Source organism: Anas platyrhynchos, chromosome 11, assembly GCF_047663525.1.
Source record: "Anas platyrhynchos isolate ZD024472 breed Pekin duck chromosome 11, IASCAAS_PekinDuck_T2T, whole genome shotgun sequence".
Taxonomy (NCBI): Eukaryota; Metazoa; Chordata; class Aves; order Anseriformes; family Anatidae; genus Anas; species Anas platyrhynchos.
Window position 1 is genome coordinate 3,950,415 of NC_092597.1, and position 17,109 is coordinate 3,967,523.

Genomic DNA, 17,109 nt, shown 5'->3' on the forward strand with positions numbered 1-17,109 from the left:
AATTCTGCATTGCCAGAGGATATTGCACCTCTCCCACGTGCATTCAGTTGTTCTTGTCCAGGTGAAATTTCCTGGTCCTTTAGCACCAATAGTGTGGGTCTGTCCATCAGTCAGGTTGTTTGGGTAAATGGTGTTTTTGCCAGTTATATCAGCTAAAATATAAACATACAGTTAAGAAAGAGGCATATAGTTACTAAGATATTTGACACATTAGAGTTGCTTTTTGATTGATGTATGATAAATTTTTTTGTTGTCAAGAAAATTGTTTACGCCATTTGACTAATGGGATGAATAGGCTGTTTAGGAGAGAAAATAGTCACATATGGCAAAGTAAAAACTCTTCTTTTTTTTTTTGATTGCTGTCCACGTACCAACAAAATTCTCCATATGTCTTTAGTCCCAGCTCCAACTGGCTTTCACTGTAGCCAAAAGAAGTTGCAAAGGGTGGAAATGGTTACGACAAGAATAGAGCATTAGCTAGTGACACCAACAAACTACATGAGTACTGTGCTTTTTACCTTTATTTCTGCTCCCAGAATGGGGTGAAATAAGGTCAGTATAAATTCTATTAATTCATGCATGGCTCCACACCAGCTGATTTCTTTCAGAGCCCCTACTCTTCTCTGTTACTTTTCTGCTGCTAGCAAATAGCCCTTTAGCAGAAAAGTCGAGCTGACCTTCAGATGTTGAGGCTGCAAGTATACAACTAGATCTCTTTTCCACCAGTATATGAAAGTGTCATTTTAAGCACAAATATGACCTTGTAAGTAACAGCATGGGTAGTTTTACTAGATAGTGTAGTGATTTACTGAGCAGATTAATAAAACAAAAATCCTGGAGAATGATTTGAAATGAATGAATGGAGAATGATTTTGATTTTGACTGAAATGTTTGCTTGTTTGTTTGAAGATATTTTCTTTTTTTTTTTTTTTTTTTTGCTTTCTCTTCTCTTCTCTTCTCTTCTCTTCTCTTCTCTTCTCTTCTCTTCTCTTCTCTTCTCTTCTCTTCTCTTCTCTTCTCTTCTCTTCTCTTCTCTTCTCTTCTCTTCTCTTCTCTTCTCTTCTCTTCTCTCTTCCCTTCCCTTCCCTTCCCTTCCCTTCCCTTCCCTTCCCTTCCCTTCCCTTCCCTTCCCTTCCCTTCCCTTCCCTTCCCTTCCCTTCCCTTCCCTTCCCTTCCCTTCCCTTCCCTTCCCTTCCCTTCCCTTCCCTTCCCTTCCCTTCCCTTCCCTTCCCTTCCCTTCCCTTCCCTTCCCTTCCCTTCCCTTCCCTTCCCTTCCCTTCTTCCTGTATTAATAACTTTTGTTGCTTGGCTCCTTCTTTTGGTAGGGCAAACCAGAAACTGGAGAGGGTTATAACCAATACAGTTATGTTCTGCTACAGACTTTTATTTGCTAAGACCTAAGACAGATTGAGACTGACTCTCTCCATTGGTCGCTTAAAAACAGAGAAACAATTTTCAGCCAGTGCTAATGGGGGTAGCTCTCAGCAGATACCTTGGAGGAGAAAGTCTCTGCCTGTGCTATATCACACCCTTATACCATTCGTATTTGTTTTCCAATTTCTGTATCGCAATCACCCAAATTACAGAGCAAAAGATTTTGTGAATAATGTCCAAAGTACAGATCAGATTCTTTTAAAACCCTAACAGTCAATAAAGTATTCATGCTTTATGGAATGAAGTTGAGCCTCTGTATATCACTGATCCTTTATTAATGATTTCATTTTAAGTATTGCTATCCTGATTCACAAAGGAAGCATTTTCCATTTTCCATCACTCTTCTGTAAAATATTGAAAGTGAGAATTTTCTGCTTACAGAAAAAGTAATTTCATAGATGACCACAATTGCTGAGGGCCAGATTCAGAAAATGATTATCCTTTCCCCTCTTGCTTGGAAAGTTCCTGTCCTTGTTCATTAGCTACACACAGCAAGAGATGAAGTAAGTTTTATGAAACACTGTAATTGGTGTCTCCCACTGATGCCACATTAATATGTAATTAGGCTAATATCTTTTACTGACACACAGATATGGTTCAGAACAGATCTGGAAAACTGATGAGCTGGATATTGTATTTTGAAAGATTAAAATGCTTTATACATTTATTTTAAAAATTTGTAATTTGCAGGGTCCCTTAAAATCTGGCTTGGACCCTACAGTGTTATAGCATCACTATAAGGAGCTGTTTGCCAAAATTATATGTGGAGCAGAGGGGCACACCGGAGGTAGTGCTAATGAGAAGTCCAAGCAAAAACAGTGCCAACTTCTGAAACCCTCCACACTCTAAGCCCTGAAAACAAATTACCTTCTATTTCATGCAAACAGATTGTCTACAACATAACTGCAGCATGTACTGTATCTGTATTGGCGTTATGGGCATTACTTTCCCCACATGAGAATATACCATCTGAGAAATTTAACTTTCTCCTTTAAGTCATCAGGCAATACACACTCCTACATGAAGACTTAACCCAAAATTCAAACACCTTGTGTTAGTCCATTTGGAGAATTAATTGGAGCAGTCTAATGAAAAAGTGGACCAGAAGTATAGTGTATGAACTTTGAATATGTTAGATATCATTCTAGCATAGGAATATCTGTTTAAAGTCCTTTGTTAGTAAGAAATGGTCTTATAGAAAGGAGTCCAAAGTTTATGCGTGTTCTCACAAATCTCAGTGGGAAAAGTGTTGCAGATACAATTTTGTCACATTTTTTTTAGATCAATGTCAAATGTAGAACCACTCTCCAAGTGAGCTTGGAGCATGGACACTTTTTGGAGAAAGAAAAAAAGAGAGCACTGCAAAGAAAGTTTGAAGAGCCTTGTGCTTCTGAAGGGCTGCTTTCCCTTCCTCTTAGCTGCATGTGAGGTGAATTCAGTTTGAATGATTTTGGCATATCTTTATGGTAAAGAGCTTTGTGTCACTAAGCAACATTTACCAGTATGTAAGCACACAGAAGTTGCCTTTGGTACCCTACATACCTGTCTCTGCTCTCATCCCAGATTCTGTTAGTTAGATGAAAGGTCCCTCTCTATAGGTTGATACAGGATCAAGGTGTATACTGAGAATGGCACAGAGATCAGAAGCTGAGCTCTTTCAAAGCTAAATGGGCCATAGCATAGACTACAAGCTAAACAAAATGTAGAAGTCAATTGAAGAACCCTGTAAGTGTGCTCTCTCCTTCACTGTGAACTGCCTTCCTTGTTGCAGCTGCAGGGCTGTTTACTCTTATTTCCAGTGACAATAACAATAAAAATCTATTTAAAGTGTCTAAGGGAGTGAATCACACATTCAACAGAAATAGCATTTTGTAAAGTGTAGCATATTGCTAGACTTGTTACAGAAAGTAAGTTGGGTAACTCACTTTTCCATATCAGAAAACAGATTGGGAAAAAAAAATATACAAGTTATAGCACTTGTGAAACATTATCCAGAGATCTGCAGTCTGAAAACATTCATGTAAACAATCTGTGTCCCAAATTGTCCTAAATTTTAAGGAGAAGAATGAAATGTTTCGAAGATAACTTATTGTCTAATACAGTTGATCTTGCTACACTTCATGCTTCGATGCAGCGTCTGTTATCAGATCGATAGCTGCTTGATGTAGCAGCTGATTTAATTTGACATTCCAGGAGTGTATACCTGATACAAGTCTATTCTAGATAGAGATCTTGAAAAATCCAGACCACAAGGTGCCAAGTTTACTTCCCCACCTCTGAGCATCCTTCTAGACATTAGGAGGAAATTCTTCACTGTTAAGGGTGGTGAAGCACTGGCACAAGTTGCCCAGAGAAGCTGTGGATGCCCCATCCCTGGAGGTGTTCAAGGTTAGTCTGGATGGGGCCTTGGCCAACCTGATCTAGTGGTGGCTCCCCTGCCCATGGCAGGGGGTTGGAACTAGATGATCTTTAAGGTCCCTTCTACCCAGAGACATTCCATGATTGTATGATTCTATGCTCTGTGAAGGCAAGATCTTAGCGCCATCTGAGAACAAGCAGAGGGTCTGCTGTCACTTCTCTTGTGCTTTGACATTCTCCAAGGCCCATTCTAGCTGTGACACCTCTGTGTTTCTTGAAACCTTCCCCTTTATGTAGTGGCAGAAAGGCTCTAACTGCGTGTAAACCAACGATGTAGTAATAATTTGTGATTCCCAGATCTAAGTCAGTAAATGTAGCTTTAATGTTGATAGCGATAAAAGAAAGGTTATAGGAAATATTTTAGGCAGTTGTAACTCTAAGAAACCCTGAGATACTCGGTGTAATGTACAGCATTGCAATGGCCTGTTGCAGCCTCAGTGAGCAGGAGAACACAGGCATTATAAAATGGCTGCCTCCTAACTGAGGGCTGGTGTCACATAGCAACCACACTGCCCTGAATACAAGGAATGATGCCATAACGTAAGATTTCGTGCATCTTCATTCACCCTATATGAATAAATAAATAATAATAATAAAAAAGAATTTGTAATTCAAGTGATGAAGACAGAGACAGCCACAGAGATTATAATCAATGAGGCCAGCTGTTTGTTTTTCTTAATACTACGTTAGGTGTCAGTGTGTCGATACACATCAATGTATCTGTAAATACACTCAACAAAATAAGTTTAAAAAGTCTTTAATTTCAGAGGTGTGTTTAAACTCTTTGAACACAGGATTTAACCTTTTTAAACTTAGCATATAACTGGGCACTTCTTGTGAAGTCTGTAGGTTATTTTTTTGTAACAAGCCTTGATATGCAAATCAAAGGCCTAAGAAAATTTACTGAAAAAGCGTCCTGAAATATGGAAATACTGAAATATGGCAGCAGTGCTATAGACAACTTGGACACTGTAGTTTGTTTTGCTCAGATTATAAACTCCCTGAAGCAGAGGCCTTCTGTTTTATTTGTTATGAAACCTGCACATACGTTCTGTCCGGTTATGGGTCTTGTGCTCTACTGTCATTTAAGAATTAAAAAAAATCACATAAATAATGTAGCTGTTTAGAGTTTATAAAGTAATTTAAAAAAGCAGGAAGTAAAACTTTTTGTCTTGTTCTATGTGATAATATATACAAGTTCCCTTTGCTATTTGGAGATGGGGATTTTGTAGGAGGTATCATTACATATTTGATTGTGTGGATGCATTTGTGTGGTCAGGACAAAAAGCCAAAAAATGCTTTTTCTTTAATTTCAAACTCATGATGTCAGAAGTTGACTATGTTCTTGCAATGTTAAAATGGGAAGTATTTTAAAGTAATATTGTTCATGGTGATTAAAAAATAAAAAGGCAATTCTGGAGATAAGAATATACAGTATGTATTGTCTTTCAATTAGAATTATTAAATATGCAAGTTCCATTTGACCGGAACTTAAATCTGCTACGTGCTTCGAGAATTGTTCATTATAAACCAATTGAGGAACAATTAATTGGTGTTCAAGGGATTAATTTCTTGTTGTTGTTGTTGTGTAAATTCAGCTATTTCTGTCTATAGCATAAAATATAGGAGGCAATGATCATTCTTTTTGTGCAAGTAAATTACGAAAATAATTGTTGGTTACACTGAAATTAAGAAGATGTCAGTGTTTCAATTAAAAACATCTATTTTTGGAGGTTTGTAAGTCTGTTATAAAAGTTTTCTCCAAATATGAGAAATAAATTTACTAGCAGAGATTGTCTTCTCTGACCTGTTTATTCAAATCTTTAATGAGCTCAGGAGACTTAATCAATTAACATTTTTGAAGTGCTTTGAGTTCCTTGAAGAATGGACTCTGTAACGTGCAAAGTGTTGTTAATATTCTGTTCAATTAATTAACGTTAATAATATATATTTACCATAAGGACTGTTTCAGCCAATTGTGTATTAGTTCCCACAATATTAGAAAATGCCTTATAGAAATTATTAAAGATTCAGTAGAGATCTGGTGATGACTATCTCTGACAAGCAGAGTTGACAAGCATCCTTTTAGGTAGAAAAATGAATCACTGCCTCCTTCAAGGAGGGCAATATGGGAAGAAAGGATTCTGTTATATGTAACACAAATTTGGAAAGCCTGGATTCAAACTTAAGGAAGTGTGAGTTTCCTCTTCTAATTAACGGCAAGAGGAGGGCCAAGGAGAATCTCCATTCTTTACTGGATGCAGGGGGGAACATGACTACTGAGGATAAGGAAAAGGCTGAAGTTCTTAATGCCTTCTTTACATCTGTCTTTACTAGCCAGACTACTTATCCTTGGTATACCTAGCCTCCTGACCTGGAAGTCTAGGATTGGGACCAGAAGAACCCCCCACACACACAGTTCAGGTGGAAACAAAGACCTGCTGCTCCACCTGTACTGTCACAAGTCCATGGGGCCAGATGGGATCTACCCAAGGGTGCTGAAGGAGTTGGTGGATGTGATTGCTGGGCCACTGTCCATCATCTATCAATGATCTTGGTCATCCAGAGAGATCCCGGATGCCTGGAGACTTGCTAATGCGATGCCCATCTGTAAGAAGGGTCATAAGGAGGACCCAGGGAACTACAGGCCTGTCAGCCTGACCTCAGTGCCAGGAAAGGTGATGGAACAGGTCATCTTGAATGCAATCACGCAGAATATGTGGGACAACCTTTGGATCATGTCCCGTAAGCATGGGTTCATGAAAGGCAAGTCCTGCCTGACCAGCCTTATTTCCTTCTTTGACCGGGTGACCTGCTTGGTGGATGGAGGGCAGCCTGTTGATGTAGTCTACCTAGACTTCAGCAAGGCCTTTTACATGGTTTCCAATAGTATTGTCCGGCTGCTTGCCTGAACATGAGCCATTAGTGTGGCCAGGAGGCCAAGAAGGCCAATGGTGTCCAGGAATAGTGTAGCCAGCAGAACCAGGGAGGTGATTGTCCCCCTGTACTCTTCTCTGATGAGGCTGCACTTTGAGTACTGTGTTCTGGTTTGAGCCCTCAGTAAAGGAAGGACATTATGGCCCTGTAATGTGTCCAGAGAAGGGCTATGAAGCTGGTGAAGGGCCTGGAACACAAGTCCTATGAGGAGCAGCTGAGGGAACTGGGGTTTTTTAGCCTGCAGAAGAGGAGGCTCAGGGGAGACCTTATTGCTCTCTACAACTACCTGAAAGGACGGTGTGGGGAGCTGGGGATTGGCCTCTTCTCACAGATAACTAGTGATAGGACTACAGGGAATGGCCTCAATTTGCACCAGGGGAGGTTTAGTTTAGAAATTAGAAGACATTTCTTCTCAGAAGGAGCAGTCAGGCATTGGAATGGGATGCCCAAGGAACTGGTGGCATCACCATTCCTAGGGGTGTTCAAGGAAAGGTTGGACCTGGTGCTTAGGGATGTGATTTAGTGGGTGATATTGGCAGTAGGGTGATGGTTGAACCAGATGGTCTTGGAGGTCTTTTCCAACCTTAATGATTCTATGATTCTATTCTGTGATTCTATTAAGCTGGCTCCTGCTGAAATGGGGACACTTCTGTTTTCCTCCCTGTGCCTTCAGCTGTTTTCCAACGAGTACTGTTAGCCTTGCTCTAAGTTTGACATGATCATTTTTGCTCTGGGATGAGCTAATTTAGGGAGGTAAAGGAGACAAGAAAGTGTTAATTTTTTGGAGGGCAGGATTTACTTTCTAGAGGTTTAGCTACCTGAAACAGCCCACTATGAGGCCAGAGCAGTCAGATGAACAGAAGAGTGAAAGATTAGGTTAGTTCTAATATAAGATTTTGCTGGGGGTTGGGAGTAGCCCCTACATATCTGGTAGAGGAAGCCAGACCTTTCCAAAAGACAGGTCTCAGGTTGATTGCAAGGCCTCTTCTTTACTGGCTATAGGGGAAAGAACAAGATGAAAACACTTATAGCATTGATTAATGTGTAAAGTTAGATCATTTTAGTGCCCAAAGTTAGATCATTTTAATCTAGGGTAAACCCAATCTTGATTAAATGAAAGGTATCTTATTCTACTTGGTTGTTGTTTTTTGTTTGTGTGTTTAGGATTCAAGTTAAGGAGGCATATTGCCTCTTAATATATTACGTTGTATTAATTTAAAGAGGCATATTGCCAGTTCTCTTGGACTTTAAAGCCAAAAATAACATAAAAAATGTTCATCACTTTTTTTTTTTTTTTGAAATCTATTTAAACATCTGAATGAAAGGAGGAAGATGTATTATTATTTAGAGCTCCTTGGAGAAAATCCAAGCTTTAATTGCACTTTACTTTCATTTTGGAACGAATGAATTTGAATGAAAGTGATTCAGTCTTGTGGTGCTTTTTCATTCCCCATCTTAGTTCCTGTGGGAAAAAAAAAAAAAAAAAGTGTACTGGTACACTGGTACAGCCAAACTTAGCCAGGCATCCTCCTTTTGTGGATTGAGACATCTCTTTTACATCCTATCTGATTTTCTTTTGTTTCTTTCTCACTCTTTTCAGAGTTTCTTTCTCCAGAGAAGAAACTCTGGAATCAGAGCCTGTGTACTTTGCCATACTGAATTTTAAATGCATATAAACCTGCAAAACAGGAGGAAATTGGGCATATTTGTATCTATCAATTTAATTGATATAAATAAAAGAAAGAAGGCTTTACATCTTATGAAGAGCAAAGTTCTCCTTTCTGAAATTAGTTCATAGCCTCAATTATACAGCATTTAAATTTGTCACATTTAAAGCACTTTAAAAGATTTAAAATCAAATAAATAACCTGATAAAAATATATATAATGGAAACTTTTGGCTTTTTCAGAAGCATAATATTTTGTGTATCATTGATAAAACCATATATTCCACTTACCTTAATATAGAACAGAATGGTATAAGTTATTGTTAAAGCTATAGGTAGTACATGTAGTAGTAGTACACACTTACTGCCTTTGACCTTTATAATCAACTTTACAGTCAACAAAACAGGAAAGATTCTATACTTTTATTTATTTTGCTATCATCTTCATTCATTATGGACTGAAAGAAAGCCTTCCAAGATGCACCCACACTATCAGATACTTTACAGAGTTATCAGTGTGTTCTCAGATAACAGTGTCTTCTATAAACTTCAAAACATCTGAACCAAAATTTAAAAAGTGTCAATGTATGTAGATTAAATGGATTTTATTTTAAGTGGTTGTTTCTCTAGGACTTTTTCCAGTTGCTCTAGTTGCTTCAAAACTGATAATCTCATTCTACCCATATGTGTGGGCTAATTGGATTTTCCATTTTGCATTACTTCATTGCTGAATATGTGCAGGCTTAAAAGATTCAGACTAATAAAACTAACATAACGCTACACGTATATGATTACCTTTGTCTTGTCAATGGCTTAATCCCAGAGTTAATGTAATTTATTTTCCAGATGGGAGAATGACCCAACATCTATCAAAATATTAAACTGACTCTTACACTGAAATATAGATAAGCAGAACTGGAAGTGTCCTTAAAGATACATATATATGTGTATATATATTTTTTTATTATTATTTTTTTTTTTTCCAGTTTGACACTGAATGCAACAAGATCAAGTTCATCATGGATTTTCTCCTGTGTCATGTTGCCTGGACAGCAGGATGGGTGACAGTAGCTACAGAATGATTTTTGAAGTTGTCTTATTTGTTAAAGCCATTAGCAGCTGAACAATAAGAGTAGGTAGGACGTGGGATTCTGTTGTCAGAGCACAGATCTGCCTTATTTTTCTCTCTGAATGACTTAAGTTATTAAGACAAACAGTGCAGCAGAACAAACATTAAATATATATATAAATTATAAAAACAAACAAACAAACAAAAAACTAACTAGGAGAGTTATGATAGAAAGTCAGGATCTCATTTCCACTGAAATTCAGTATCTAGGGCTTGGACACCAGAATTCAGTATATAGCTTCCAACACTGCTTTCTGCTCTTTCAGTAGTCCTCATTTTGAAGGTTTCTTTACAGTCTCCCTTTTGATGATTGCTTTAATGTTATTAATGTCCCTATTGAAGAAAATTAGGCAATGTGTCTTCGTTATTAAACTTTATTAGACATCTGTCATGGATGAAATGCCTTTTGGCCAAGGAGCTACACTAACACAAACAGAACACAAATGCCACGAAGATGCATATCAGACTTGTCTGGATGACGGGCATAGGACTACTTTGTTCATAAACAGGGAGGTGGAATTGTTTGAAAATATCTCCTCTCGTAACACACTACTTTCTGTGCCTCTCCGCCAGCATATTGCAAGGATTGGTACTGGGTATCACAGAATCACAGAATCACAGAATTTCTAGGTTGGAAGAGACCTCAAGATCATCGAGTCCAACCTCTGACCTAACGCTAACAGTCCCCACTAAACCATATCCCGAAGCTCTACATCTAAACGTCTTTTAAAGACCTCCAGGGATGGTGACTCCACCACTTCTCTGGGCAGCCTGTTCCAATGTCTAACAACCCTTTCGGTAAAGAAGTTCTTGCTAATATCCAACCTAAAACTCCCCTGGCGCAACTTAAGCCCATTCCCCCTCATCCTGTCACCAGGCACGTGGGAGAACAGGCCAACCCCCACCTCGCTACAGCCTCCTTTAAGGTACCTGTAGAGAGCGATAAGGTCACCCCTGAGCCTCCTTTTCTCCAGGCTGAACAAGCCCAGCTCCCTCAGCCGCTCCTCGTAGGCCTTGTTCTCCAGGCCCCTCACCAGCTTCGTCGCCTTTCTCTGGACCCGCTCAAGCACCTCGATGTCCTTCTTATAGCAAGGGGCCCAAAACTGAACACAGTACTCAAGGTGCGGCCTCACCAGAGCCGCGTACAGGGGGACAATGGAAAAATGTCTATATGAGAAGAGAGTTGTTCACCCTGGGTGGTAATTACAGGAGGGCAAAGAAGTTGGTTTTGCCCTTGCCATTGTCTAACCAAACATAAACCTCAAGTCTAAAAACAAACTCACTCATATCTTATGCAGCTTTCTCTCTTGTCTCCCTATTTTCTTTTTCCTCTTTGAAGAGGAGTTGTTTACTAGTGTGTATAATCATAGCTTTGTTTTACTGTGGTATAGCTGTGAAGCAACACACCAGCAGGCTCCATAAAAATCCCAAAAGACCACCCAGAGCATTTGAGCAAATAATCAACAATGATAAATTTAGCATGAAACATTTTGCCATGTAAACTGAAGATTGAGAACAAAGGATCTCTCCAACTATAATAGAAACAACTGGCTGCCCCCCGTCCATTAATTATCTGTAAAAATGAGGGTTGAGGGTTGCTAGCAGGATTAATTACTTTGCAACTGTTGAAAATTATGGTGATTTTGAAAAAGTAGCAGTCAAAGAAAATGTCTGTATTTTTATGTTTGCCAAAAATAGCACAGCTAATAGTTGACCATGTTTTAAAGTTTTGAGCAAAATGAATCCTACCATTGCAGGATAGCTTGAATGTTGAAGGAGCTGAATTAGCAACATGAGCACTATGACGACCTGATATAGTATAGCCCTCAGGAGACACCTGAAGTGTTTTGTGCACTTGTGGATGGAGGCCCTGACAAGGAGCTGGTCTTCTGGCTATACAGATGTGGTAGTCTTCCACCATTTCCTGAAAATGTGCTAACAAGGGGAACACGGGCAATGGGAGATGAACACCAAAAATATTGTGGAGATTTGCTTCCCAGGGCAGGTTTTCTATGAGAGATGATGATGATGTTGCAGGTCCACATTCTGTTCTTACATGTGCTAAGAATTTTTTAAGATCATGGAAACAATCAAGGTGGTGTTAATGGTTTTAATGATTATAAAAATTACTATATCAGTGTAAGCAAAAGCATAGTCATCCATTTGCTGTCAGCAATATGCAGCTTCTCTGGAAGGTATTTAGTGTTTCTATTTAAGGCAAAAGGAAATAAAAGAAACAGACTGGTATTGGTCCAGGTCTTTATGAGCCTGCTCTTCTGGGGAGACAGCTAGTCTATTGGTTCCTCCTGTTGGTTATTTCCAGGTTTCTCTCCTAATGGTGTATCGTTGCATGATTATTCTACCTGCTTTTGGGTAAGGTTTGCGCAAAACATACTTAGTCCTTTCTTTCACAAGTAGTTGTTGTTATTACAAAGTGAACATACCCTCAGATACTTAGTAAAGGAATATTTCTTAAAACAATTAAATTTGAAGAAGACAACAAGACTGTGAACATTCATAGTTCCCTGAACCATGGTCTTGAAAAAAATCAACAGTATATCTTTATATTGAAGTGTACAACCTTTGAGGCAGAAATCTCCATCAGATGGCAGGCTGCAATATATTAGATAGCACACTGAATTCTGCATTAATGACTTTCAAATAGTCGTCACAACTCATGATACTGCTTGAGCTGTGGGAACAGTTTTCTGTGAGGCTTGCTGCCAAATCTTCCGCTTTTGTTATTCTCTTATGAAACTGTGGCAATTTAGCACAAGCCTGGACTAAAAGCTCACATTTTATATACTCAAGAAGTGTTAAAATCAATGCATGAGAAGACAGAGAAATACTGAAATGCTAGTACTACTAAAATGTAGTCTTAAAGGGGGGTGACCTGCAAACCCATTTGATCAGTTTGACTAAGTATCCCAAAATCTGGAAGCTTATCTATCTAGACTTTTTTATGATGAAAATCTTGCAAAAAATACAAAGGACTTCTGAGACTTCAAGATTTCAGTCATTCAGAAAATACCACAAGAACTTATACTTCTTTCATACTGCATCTTTTTTACTGCCTGCAGGCAAATTAAAAAGTGAGAACATCGAACAGTTCTCAAAAAGTAACCTTTTTAAAAATCCCTAATATTTTTGGATTGTATCTAATGACAAAAAATAAGTAATTCTGTTCCTGCTTTTGACACATCTGACTGATCCCTGTCAAGAATGAGTGTTCACTCTACCTCACTTCAGTAAGAAAGACAAAAAGGATTGCAGGGACCAAATTCCAACCAGGTATAAGTAGGTGCAATTCCACTGAGATCCAGAAAATTCTACCCCAGAGATTTTTAGAGCCTTTCACAGATGCAAAATGAAGTGACCTTTCTGGTTCCATTTTACAAATGTTTTGTAACAGTAACAGAATTGGTATGAAACTTATGGCAAAGCATTTCATACTGTGACAATGCAGCTCCATTCACAGAATAAATGCAAGACGTTGTCCTAAGAAAATTGCAAAAATGCCTGTTCCTGAGGGGGTTCCAGCCCTGAGTTTCTTGACTGTGGAATGTTTTCAGATCCGCTTGCCTCCTATGTTCACTAGCCAATGAGTCCTTAGTTTATCAATACAAGTGTTTTGGCACCCTGACATTTTCCCAAAAGACATTTAGTCTTTTGTATTTCAATTTCCTTTGGTGTTTAAATAAAACCTTTACAAAATATTTTTACAAAATTTTTACAAAATATACGTATACATATTTTAATTTAAACACCACACTACTGTGTGTGGTTTATTTAAACATCACTACTGTGGTGTTTAATTTTTTTTTAATATGTTCTCCAGTGAAAAAATAACAATGGCCACATTCAAAGTGTTCTCCACTTCCAGAGGAATTACCAGTACTAACTGTGCTGTCCACAGTGTAGTGAAATCATTGAGACCTCTGCTATCTCATAAAGCAGAATGAACTGTTTAACTGTGCCCAGGCTTCTAATTCAGGGGCTGGGTTGTAGCAGGATAGAAGACCATGAGAAATGTGTTCATTCACACAAGGTATGCTCCTCCGCTTTCTCCTGCCATCACCCATCACACAGAACAGATCGTGGTAAATAACAACTTCTCCCTTTTCATACGCATGTCCATGAGAATATGATTTTTTTTTTTTTTAAATGATCAGTGACTTAGCTCAAGAGATTATCAGCTAAAACATACTCTCAAACTGAAACTAAGCTTTAAAAAGAACAAAGTTCACAAAATTTATTTCCATGAACTTGTGTTGCTGTTTAAGTTTCTCTACATGTATTTAATGGAAATAATATAAAAATATTAGCAGTTTTTAGATAGTAATGAGGAAGAATATGTTGGAGAACAATGCTAAAGCATCTAGAATCAGTTACACTTTTATTTTTCAAATGAAGATTCAAGCCAGATCCCAAAGATAAAGATAAAGAAAAATGACTCATCACATTGTGTCCCAAAATAAAGCAGTATGTGGTCATTGCCTTTTGATAAAAGCACTTCCTGTAAATTTCCCAAACTAGATTTTCACATGTACCTTTAAGTCAATGAAGCACCTGAGCTACAAATGCTGTTCAAAACCAAAACAAAGCTATGTTGGCAGTACAGCCACCTCTAATCAGTGGAAGCTTAAAGGGCTTTTGAAAGACTGAACAAAGCGCATGTGGCTAAGACGGAGCACTTGTCAGCTCCAGGGAGTAATCCAACAGTTGCAAGCCAGAGACAATCTGTTCCTTGCATGACAGCACAGATACAGCCGCAAGCAAAGGCCATTCAATTTACTGAGAAATGTGGAGTCATCTATGACCAGATTCAGGGAAATGTGATTCTTTGTGTTTGAGATACCTGCTAGAAAGAACTTGTGCCATGGCCATATTTAATGCTCCAGATGGCATAGTTTCTCATGAAATGGTCTTGCTGCAAGCCTTTTACATTCATCCTGAAACATATTGCTAGCTTATGCGTCTCCTGCAGTAATGTTTTCTTCAGCCAGCAAAATGGGGTTCTTAAATGATGCTGAAACTATTGACAAAGCAAACAGATGAATATTTTCTATGCTTAAATGCATACAAAAATAATGTTACCAAGAGCAGATTGCAGGGACAGAAACTCCAGAGTTCAGGCTTTCCAGAGCATGGGTTGCTGTTGTGCTTTAATTTGTCATACTTCCTTCTCAAGCACATACATTATGATTTACTGTAATATTTTTTACCACTGGACTTCAGCCATGTTCAGTGCAGTGGCTGTCAATAGCTCTTCAGTGCTTTGTTCTGTCCTCGTCATTGACAATGTGTCCAGACCCAGCTCTGAAGATGGAATTAATAATTTTGCAATGGGCTTTTCTATGATACGAATCACCTGGCAAATAAAATTTCAGACTAAATGATTAAGTTTGGCAGAGTTAAAACGTTATTTGAAAATGGGGTTTTAAAATGGGAGACATCAGCACACTTACTAATAAGAGGCACTGCTTTCCCCACCTCTGTTTAAATTCTGCCACTGAAGCATATTTAAAGTGACTTCGGCTATAGCTGGCTATTTTGCCCATTCTGGGGTATGTCAGCAGGGGTAACAGAGCAGCAACCATGTTTAAGAACTGAAAAGAAGTGGTATCTAGAGATTGCTCTGTATCAAACTTAAAATACCTGTATACACATAAGAACAGCTACCCACTAATTCCTAGAGTACTTGATGAGCTGAAAGTGCATGTTTTCCGATGTGATATGCCTGGGAAAGTGGCTGTAGAACAGAAGCAGTTGTCACACCTTTAGAAAGATATAGGCAGACATACCCGTTGCTGTGAATGCTCATTGAGTGACATCAAAACCTACAGATATCTACCATGACTGTTGCATAATGAAGCTGATCTAAATGTTATCAGTAATATGTAGAAATATGTGTAAAATTCCAACTATGAAGAGAAAGTGCACGTTTCATGTAAAGGTACATAAACAAATGGGAAGCTTTAGTGCTGTGGACTGAGCCTGTCTGTGCCTACTCAAAGGAAGTTAATCCCCCAAATCCAAGGAGACTGTAGTTTAAAAATTAGCCTTCCAAAGTCTTGTTGCTAATGGTACAGCTTAGACAGAGCACTTAGTTCTCCTGGTTCTGTGATAATTCACCTCCAGAACAATATTATAGATCAATCACTCTGAATCAATAATATTTGCATGCACTTATGTGTATTTCATACCAAGAACGGTAAGCCAGAGCTAATCAAGCTAAAATATCATTTGTACACTTGGCAGCTCCCACTAACTTTGAACAGTCCAGTACATTAAAGCATAAGGATCAAAAGATCTAGAAGTGAAATAGTGAGGACAGCTGATTTTTAAATGGAACAACTATAAAAGTCAAGTGCCTCATGAAAGCATATGGGTTTCTACAAAGCTAAATGACAGATCTTGCTAATACACAAATGCAGGCAATAAATTACCCACAAGCAGCCGATAGTTCTCAGATCTCTCTGGCCAGCAGTTTCTGAACACCTCCCATACATTTAAAAACAAAATAATTATTTTTCAGAACCTGTGAGAAGAACAGCTTGATGGATATCTATTGTTTGTTTGATTATAAATTAGGACAAAGATCAGCCTCTATGCTAATCAGGATTTCCTACTCTCTGAAGATTATTTTTCAGATCAGGCTGATTTATTTTATTTAAGATTCTAACATCAGGTTACCAGATACCTACACCAAGCTGCAGCTGTATTTTGTTCCCCTTTAATTTGAAGAAAAAAAAGGAAAAAAAAGAAAAAAAAAAGGCATCTCATTAATGAAGTAAAATTGAAGTAAAATGCATATGCAATTATATAGGTCCTAGATGCAGCGTGGAAGGTATATTCATTGTGTCTGGCATTTATGCGTGCTACACTTATATGTAAAGGGCCTCTCCTTCTTATCACTTTCAAGTATTCAGAACTTATCTGTGCATAAACTATTTAACCCATACTAACCTAATCTAAATTTGCCATCTCTCTTTAGAGGACTCACAGCTTTATTTCTGTATTCCAGACCTGTCTCATTCTGCTCAAAGGAAAATTGGTCTGTCTTCCTGATATTGCTTGTGGTTGTCTGGCCATAAGCTTAAGCTCAACATGACTAAAACAGAACTTTTAATCTTTCTCTCCAAGCTACCTCCTTGTCATGTCCTTTTTAAAACTCTGTGGATAATGCTGCCATCCTGCTGCTTACTTAGACCAATAACAGGAGTATCATATTTGTCTTGTAATGCTCTCTGGGTCCTCACAATCACATTATACCTAAGTCTTGCAAGGTCAGTCTTTTTTTTCTTTTAGTCTCAGGTATAACTTCTTCAATCCTACCCTCACAGCTAAAATGCTTATCCAGTGAGTCTTCATATCACATCTTGATTACTGCACCTTCCTTCGTACTGGTGGTGCCACTGCATTTTGCTCTGTCCGTATCCATCTAGAATGTTGCTGCGAAGACCATTTTCCTAGCTTGTTGCTTTAACTATATCTTCGCAGTACCATAGTCAAGGACAAATGC

General features: G+C 38.4%; 1 long non-coding RNA gene across 1 annotated transcript in view; it reads left to right on the forward strand.

Annotated features, from left to right (window-relative positions):
- The window catches only part of LOC106019413 (uncharacterized), a 207,306-nt gene extending 193,667 nt beyond the window's left edge, over positions 1–13,639 (forward strand). Inside the window, exon 8 of the long non-coding RNA XR_011812149.1 lies at positions 9,442–13,639. This is a non-coding gene — a long non-coding RNA (uncharacterized lncRNA). The remainder of the gene's footprint in view (positions 1–9,441) is intronic.
- Positions 13,640–17,109: the final 3,470 nt, after the last annotated feature.